Raw genomic sequence first — 9,001 nt, 5'->3', positions numbered from 1 at the left:
ACTGGGGTAATCGGGATGGGTGTGTCGGAGGCGGTGCGGTTGGCGCAGGATAGAGCAGGGTTTAGAGCTGTTGTGCATAGGGTCGCTATGAGTTGGAAACGACTCGATGGCACATAACAACAACAACAAAACTACATATAGCATAGTACCTTTCTTTAAAATGAATGTATGCATCAAACGAAATCCAGAGCCATCAAGGCATGGCTAGCACACAGGTGTGTGGTCACTAGTGGGGCCTTCAGCGCCCAGTCAGCAGGATGGAAATGGCAACTTGAGTCTCTGCCTGGAACCACTAGCTCCACTTAAGTCCCCTCTAGCTTGGAAAACATGGACATTTTCAGAGATTAACAGTTTGTTTTTAAGACTATTACTGAATTATTTTGTTTGTTGTTGTTTTATCACTTTCTTCAGTGACCTTGAATTATACCTACTATAATGTTATCTCAGTCATTCAATAAATCATTGTGAAATCTCAGACATACACATCTCTCTCCAATCGGTTTAACAGTCATTTTGCCATGTTCTTTTTGTTTATCCACAAGTTTCACAATGAACTTTTAGTAGTTCCATATTACTTAGTTGGAACTTCCATATTGCTTACTTAATACTATGCAGTTATAATAAAAGAATGATAAAGCACTCATATTTGCTGATATATTAAAACCTCTAATACAGTTATTAAATGAAAAAAGCAAGGGGCTGGCAATGTGACTAAAAATGCCATCCTGTGTGAAAGGAGGTGTTGGTGGGGAAAACAATATACTAAAAGGAGAAAAAAAAATCAAAAGGATACTCAAGAAATTAAAATACACCACTGAGAGAAAGACTAAGGGTGTAAAGATTCAGGAATTATATGGACTTTTAAAAAATTATTTTGAATTTTGAGAATATGTAGCCTGGGGAAAAATTTATAGACTTGGAAATCACAGATTTCCAAATGTCACAGGTGTGACATTTACATACAATTTGTAAGTCTAATTCAGTAGCCTAGAATCAACACAGAAGCCTGATGGCATAGTATTGTCAATGTTTCTGGCTGCCAACTGAAAGGTTGGAGGTTTGAATCCAGAAGATAGAGGACCCAGTCCCCTCCTGTAAAGATTTACAGCCTCGCAAATGTGACGAAGGGTTGGCATGAACTGACACCAACTCCATGGCTGTGGGTTTGGTTTATTGGGTAAGATTCAAAGAAGGTGAAATGGTTAAGTGCTCGGCTGCTAACCAAAAGGATAGTGGTTCAAACCCAGCCAGTAGCTCCATAAGAGAAAAGACCTGACAGTCTCTAGTGAAAACTGCACCGTAGGTAACCCTGAGGGTAGTTATACTGTCACTTGGGTCATGCGAGTTGAAATCAACTGGATGGCATAAAACAGACTTAAAGTAAGGGTCCCTATAAGAGTGTAATGCTTAAGTGCTCAGCTACTAATTGAAAGGTCTGCAGTTCAAAGTTCAAAGTCACCAGCTGGCAGTTCCCGGGGGCGGAAGATGGAGGCAGATGTCTATCAATTTGAGCCCATAAAGATTTCAGCTTAGGAAACCCTGTGGGGCAATTCTACAAGGTCACCATGAGTTAAGACCAACTCATAAGCATACAACACACTCAAAGAAAAGGTCTTGAACCTCAGTCAAACTTTTTCATAAAATACATGTATACTGTTGTAATTTTAAAATACAAGTTATAACTTAAAAAGACAGCATGGTACAACCACTGTGAAAGGCTGTATGGCACTTTCTCAAAAAGTTGCAAATAGAGATACCATTTGACCGAGCAATTCCACTACTGGGAATATATCCCAAAGAGACTGTAACTGACATCCAAGCAGATATATGCACACCCATATTTATCGTGGCTTTGTTCACAATAGCAAGGAGTTGGAAAGAACCCAGGTGCCCATCAACAAACGAATGGATAGAGAAGCTGTGGTATTCCACACAATGGAATACTACGCTGCATTGAAAAACAAGGAACTCATGCAATATTATTCAAAATGGGTGAGCCTGGAGGACATTATGCTGAGTGAAATATCTCAGATGCAAAAGGACAAATATTGCATGGTACCACTGTTGTAAAATGGGGCTGATATCAGGATTGTGGTAAGACTGAGAAAAACTGGATAAATTGTCTATACTGCACTGAAACAGATGAGGGAGTGAATAATTTAAAAGCGATGTATGATAGGGTCTTATGGTTATCACAGGAATCCATTAAGGTTGCATAGTGAAATGTACTTTGGGCTGTGGGAGGGGTGCGGGGGGATTGTGTACCAGGGAAAGAGTGTTTCTTTTGCTTTTGAAAGAGAGGAGCGAACTGGGGGGAGGGATGGGCAGGGAGAGAAGTGCAGCAAATCCAAAATCTCTGTAAATGCTCATTAAAATGATTAAAAAAAAATAAAAAAAGACAGCCTAAAGTATCTTTTTAAAAAATTTGTAACTTTTAACTTTTTAAGTTAATCTCCAATTTGACTGAGTGTGTTAGCAAAGAGGTCCTCTAAGTATTAATGGTAATAAAATCAGAACAGTCACCATCTCATCTCACCAAACCTGACTCCCCTAGACCTGATCTTAAAGAACAGTTAGGAGGTCTGAAAACACAGTGAGAATATGAGTTATCAAGGCAGGAAATGTGACTGCTCATTACCAGGCATGCCAGGCTCCCATGTCAGGACTAGCTTGTAGCTGCCCATCTTTCTCCACGTGTGTGCATGCCCCAAGGGCTTAGCACTCCAATCTTTGCCAAGTCTAAAACGGTGCCCCCCAGGATCTCCATTCATACATAGAGGGAGACAGTTTGGTTTCAGCAACCTGTGGTGAAGCTGCTCTGGTGTCCTCTGGGAGGTTGTGAGGCCCTCCCTGTCCTGAGCTGTCAGCAGGGCTGAGTTAGCAGACTCTGGACTCCTTATCTCCCAGCATTCTTGCATCTAGCCAACCTTGAGGTCAGAGGTCCTACAGTAGACATCAAGTGAGCCCTGGGGTTGGGGCCCCGGGCAACACGACTTTTTCTCACCTAGGACATAACACAACAATGGCTCTAGGGAATCTGAGAAGAGGGGGGGAAAGCAGACTTCTCCAGAAGAAACGTCTATCCTTGGAAGCAAAAACCCTCAAATAAGTAGAAACAGCTCGTTCCTCTTCAAGTTCTCGATTACCTTTGGGATTGCCTGGGTTTTTTTAAAATTTAAGGATTACTCTATTTGGATCTGTCACCCTTCTCTACAAACAGTACCTGAGAATTCTGACCACTTTCAACTATAATTTCATACCGTTTGCTACTGTTAATGTGAGTGCCATTACCAGGCAAGTTCTCTGTGTTAGGTTATGACACACCTCTAATTCCCCATGTATCAGTAACTTGCCTTCAGCTTACCTAGTGTATTCACTGGGCCCAGTGTTGCTTATGCTGAAGGACATTTCATTTCTACTGTCCTTAACAACAGGTTTTATAATGCATTAATAGATTCTTTAAAAAAAATTATCATGATTCAGAGGTCCTACTCTACTGCTTTAAAGAAAACTTTGTAATTAGAAAGTATATCTCTTTATAATGACTCCCTGACTGAGAAATGGCTTAGAAATTATTTTTGTTCCCTCGACTCAAAACAGAGTAAGTTTTATGCACCCCTATGTTCCTACGTAGAGGAGAGAAAAATTATGATGTTAAGCCTTATTGTGTTTATACGGATGAAGTATGAATGACCAATGCACACCTAGAATCCTCAGAATCCATTAGCTCTTCATTCCTGTAAGTATATAATGACAAGTAATTTAAAACTCCTTTCCTAATTCCATTTAAAAAAAATAGTACACCTGATGAAAATCCTGAAGCAGAAGAGTGAGATGAATGCATGTTCCTCTGACTCTTCCTACTTATTTATTCATAACCTATCAACCTATCAGTCACCATAAGAGGGGAAACACACACACACACACACACACACACACACACACACACACACAAGAAACCCCCCTGATGAAATTGCAACCCAACAAATCCCTCAACTTTCTGGCCAGAGTTATGCTGAATAATATAATTGCTCTTCATTTTCTCTTAATCCAGCAAAAAGCACATGCTATCATTAATATATCCTGTTGGGCATGGATAAACATATCTGAAGAAGTGGAAAACTATATTAAACAGATACACCAGAAAGCTGTTTGGCTTCAACGTTCCACTGACCCTTTCTTGATCTCTTCAGTTGATTACCTAAGGGAGTAAATCTTAGATTTGCTATTTTATTACTGGGCTACTGGCACTAACGGCAATTATTGCTATTCTAGGTTTAATTAAATGTTGTATGAAATTCTTTATAAATGTTATAACTCAAAACCAACTCAATGTTAGGTCTATAAAAACAGGGAGCGTACTCATATTTCATTCAGACAGATTCAAGCTTACTTATTGGGTAGAACTTCTGCACTTCTCCAGCAGCCAAGTTATTCCTGATGTGGCTTTACACTACACCAACCACCACAAAAAGAAACCATTGAAGAAAGAGGCTAAAGCTTTGTACTAGTGAAGACACCAGATGGTACCCAGCTACCACGTCACATTCATAGCATCTGGCACTCAAAGGGTTCATAAACAAGGCACTCAAAAGTAAAGGTAGAGGGGAGAAAAGTCACTTTTCCTTCAAGACTGACAAGTTAGTCGAATTGGTAGAGGTTCTTCCTCTCCAATGAGAATCTGCATTCTAAAGGTAGGAACCAAGCTTACACATCTCTGTGTACCATCCTCCTTAGTTAATTTAAGCCTCTTGTTTACAGACAACAAGACCATGGAGGCCTTTTGTATTTAATAGTTGCTTGTTATTATATTTTGGAGGAACATTCTAAGTGGTACAGAACTCTTCTACCAATTTGCTGTACTGAGGTAACCTGGGGTTGCTGTGATGCTGAATCCTGCGCCACTGGGGTGTCAAATGCCGTAACAGTTACCCATGGTGGACAGTGTTTGGTGGAGCTCCCAGTTTAAGATGGTTTGGAAGCAGAAGTGGCACCCACTTCCTAACCAACATGCCTCTGGAATCTCTATGAGCTTTGAGAAATGACGATAGTTATAAAAAGGCTTCAGGCCTTTTGTTCATAGGGTCGCTATGAGTCGTGCTCAACTTGACAGCAATCAACGTGTACCCTCCACAATGCTGTGCACAGACAACATGTTATATACACATTATATATACAACTGCTCCTCACTTATCAGACATTTTGCATTTGTATCAACAGTACTTAAAAGAAATACTATCTTGTGCCTTACAGATATACACCTGGCAGTAAAGAACATGAAGGTGTGAGACAAGAGTAACACTATCTGGCATGGTAAGCTTATGTGTCAACTTGGCTGGGCCATGATTCCCAGGGGTTTGGAAGTTATGTAATGGCATAGTCATTCTCCATTTTTGTGAGGCGCTCAACCTCCATTTTTGCATAATACTGATTTTCACCCAATAGTTTGGTCTAGGGAGCCTAATTAGGTGGATAAGTGAGAAGTGGGTGTATAGAAGGAATGAGCACGCCATTAAGCTCTGGTACCTCTAGGAGTCCTTGATTCTTATATACTTCATTTCTTGCTTAACACTCGCGGGATTTAAATAACCGAAACGGAACAGTTTTTCATTTTAGCTGCTTAAAGTTACAACTCAGGATATTTCTTCTCTTGCTTCACCAAGAAGGGTTTCCTCTAAAGGCTTTAGGGATTGTGTGTTAAGTGGTAAGGATTCTATGTAAGTAAGAGATCTGGTCTAACCTCAACACTAAGACTGCCCCAAGACTGTAAAGTTAGAGCAGGGACAGAGGCTGAGTCCGTTTCTATCACTTCACTGCAGCACTACTTCTAGGAGGAATCCCTGGGAAAAGCGTCTGGTCTAAGTTACTCCCGCCCCAGGAGAGGACGCACTTCCTCACCAAATCAATTCGGTTCACTGAGTTCCCTGGGATGCCCATGAGTTTAACTATTTTGAAAGATCTTTTTGGTACCCAGGCAAGTGGCAGACCCTAGAGACCATCAAGACTCAAGTTAAAGACATTTTTTAAACTTAATTTGACCTCAGAATTACATGGTGAAGTTGTTTAGATGCCCATTTTGTCCCATTGCTCTATGTCACCAAGAGGGGGCAGACTGAACCAGACCTTCTAACTTGGTTAGTACCAATCAAAAACCCATCCATCCTTGCTTAGTTTATAATCTTCTTGGCCTTACTCTAGTTCCTGCTGCTCATGTTCTGGGAGGGAGATGGTCGGTCTGGTTATAAGGGATACTGACGCTGATATTTATAGGACATGAAAGTCCAGACAAGCCTATCACATTTATCCATCTACATGGTTTTTCTGTCCTCCGTGTCCGTGGGTTCCAGGCAGCCTCTATCAACCTTCCAGTGCAGTTACCCACATTCTGGGCACCCTTTTCTGGGTCACAAATCCCGCGCTCTCCTGTCGACGAGATCATAGGCCTCCTTTCCCTCGCCAAGTAATCCCCATCATCTCACCGCGGCCAGGTGCGGTCTCCATCCAAGCCTCCCAGCCCCGATGCACGTGAGCTGAGCCTTTCTAAAAGGCTCAGGAGGAGCCGGAGGCTTCAGAAACCAAAACGCGGCTTCCAGTCCTCCGCGCAGCCGGTGTCCCCCACCCCCACCCCATGACCCCAGCTCGGGAGGTGCGCTGTTTCTCCGCACGGATGCCCCATCCTTCTGGCACGCCACGGGCCCAGCCAACGTGCTCTCTCTCCAGCCCTCACCTGAAGCTCCAGTGCACGCCACCTGAGACCCGCGCAATAAACAGCAAGGCCCTTGAAAGGAGAGAGAGGCAGCCTCCCTGAGCCGTAGAGTCCGTGCGTCCCGGCAGGCGGCACCGAGCGCCCGACCCCCTCTGTTCGCGCACTGCCACGGCGCGCATGCCCGGCTATATAGCTTGCGCGTCAGCACCAGGGCCCACCCACACTGACCCTGTCGGCCCCGCCTCCGGCCCGCCCCGGCCCGCTCTCCCTAGAGCCTGCCACGTGGTGCCTCGCCGGCAGCGGGCGAACGTGGGTGAAGGACCGTGGAGGTGGGACAGAGGCCAGCGGTTAGCTTGCTCAATGTTTATAGGGCTAACCCGGCGCCTTCCTACTGCTTGCAGCTACAGGATCAGGCAATAAGATCCTAGCTTGATCTGCCAGTCTAAATCGTTTCGCGAATTTCTTTCTTGATTAAACGAGGTCCAACAAACTCCTCCTAGTGCAAACCTCCCATTAAGACCTTTTAACCTTTACACATCCCCACATATGCACTTGCATATCTGGAATACAGACTATTTTGCTACTCAAGTGATATGTATGTATCTTAAAACTTCTGTTTCAACTAATAAGTTTGTCTTCCTAATTCTATTCTGAAATGCATCTTAGTTTCTCTTGTATAAATTTGCTTCATTCAAATTTCAAAGCAACCTTAGTATACCCATTTTTTTTTAATTGCTGCATTCTCACATAATGATCAGACTCTCCAAGGAGTCATATACCTTAACTCAAGGATGGGAAAACTATTAAATAAAACAGTATTTCTGTGTGAAGTAGTTTTCCAGAAGTCTCCACAGGAAGCGAGAAAAGAGCTGTTAAAATGCCTATCAGGCCTTGGAATGCAAATTTCTTAAAAAAAGTAAGCTACCATGAACCTCTCATTGGTTTTCTCAGCTACCAGTCAGCTGCCACCTGGGCCTCCATAGTCCAAGGGCCTTCTAGCAGAACCACAACCAATTACTAGCCATGTCCTTGTTTCAAGCAAGTTCATTATGTGTCATTGTGACCTTGCCAGGGAATGGCCACCACAACTCACGCTGAGTGTTATAAAAAGGAGTCCTGGCAGTGTTAAGGGGAAAGGAAATGGAACATAGATGATCCCTGGGGCAAGTGACTAGAAGAATCTGATGCTCAAGGGCAGCTTGTCCTTAAAGACTGTGTGTGATAGAACAAGAGAAGGCACTGAAGCAGAGTCAGAGCAGGTCAGATTCATGCTCTTGCAGAGACTAACTGGTTTTTCTAGAATTTGGTTATCCTCACCCAGTAATTATAGGTGGGAATGGGAAGCCTCTCATTTATTTTCCAAATAATTTCCAAGTAATGATATCTCTTGGAGAATTTCCCTTAAAGGCTTTTCATCTTAATAATAACCCGTTATACTTGCCTGTCTTCAAGTAGTTTTCAGACATTATGTCATTTGTCTGGGAGGAGCTCTGGTGGCCTAGTGGCAAGAAGCTGCACTGCAATCCTGATGGCATGCGGTTCAAATCCACCTGCTGCTCTACAGAAGGATGGGCAAATTCTTCCCATTTGATTAATTACCTCTGGAAACCCACTGGAGACCGAGCTATGGGTCAGTTCAGACTTGACGGTACATAACAATAATAATCCCAACTCCAAGGAGCTATTAGAAACTGTCCATTCCTTTCCACTCCTTTCTTTGAAGCACTACAAGTTAAAACAAGCATGCTTCATAGAGCTCTGAAGAGAAAGAATTATGCTTGTTTAATCTCTCTATATTTGAAGTTCAAGAGCAGTCCCATGTGCACATTCTAGGCACACTGTCAATACTACATACAGAGTAGTAAGACATCCATCAGGAATTGCTCAAAGTGCAGGGGGAGCGGGCAGGCTGGACAATCCAGATACCCCACCACAGGGTCTATGACAGCATTCATTTGTTTGCAACAAGCCTACGTTTAGAGTTGCCAAAGTCCATTTAGGCAACCAAAGCTGATAAGTTATCAGTAGTCCATTAGAAGAATATAATTAATTATTAACATAGCTCTTAAAATGTACTGAAAATCCTTCAGGTTTAACATAACTAAATCCTACTTCATTGCTGAGCTGTCTCCAAGGCCAATTTGGGGGTCCTAATTCTATTGCTTTTTTTTCTACTCCACTTCATTTATTAAAATTCTGATTCTTCTAAGTTGCCTCTTAAGCAAACTTCCTGATTCTGAAAATTTTATCAAACTCTTTCAAAACCTTCTGAATGTAAAATAGTTTATACGGCAA

This window comes from Elephantulus edwardii, unplaced genomic scaffold, assembly GCF_000299155.1.
Source record: "Elephantulus edwardii isolate Elephantulus edwardi_28Jun2011 unplaced genomic scaffold, EleEdw1.0 scaffold00038, whole genome shotgun sequence".
In the NCBI taxonomy this organism is placed as follows: domain Eukaryota; kingdom Metazoa; phylum Chordata; class Mammalia; order Macroscelidea; family Macroscelididae; genus Elephantulus; species Elephantulus edwardii.
The sequence above is the reverse complement of the archived record's forward strand: the minus strand, read 5'-3'. Positions refer to the sequence as shown.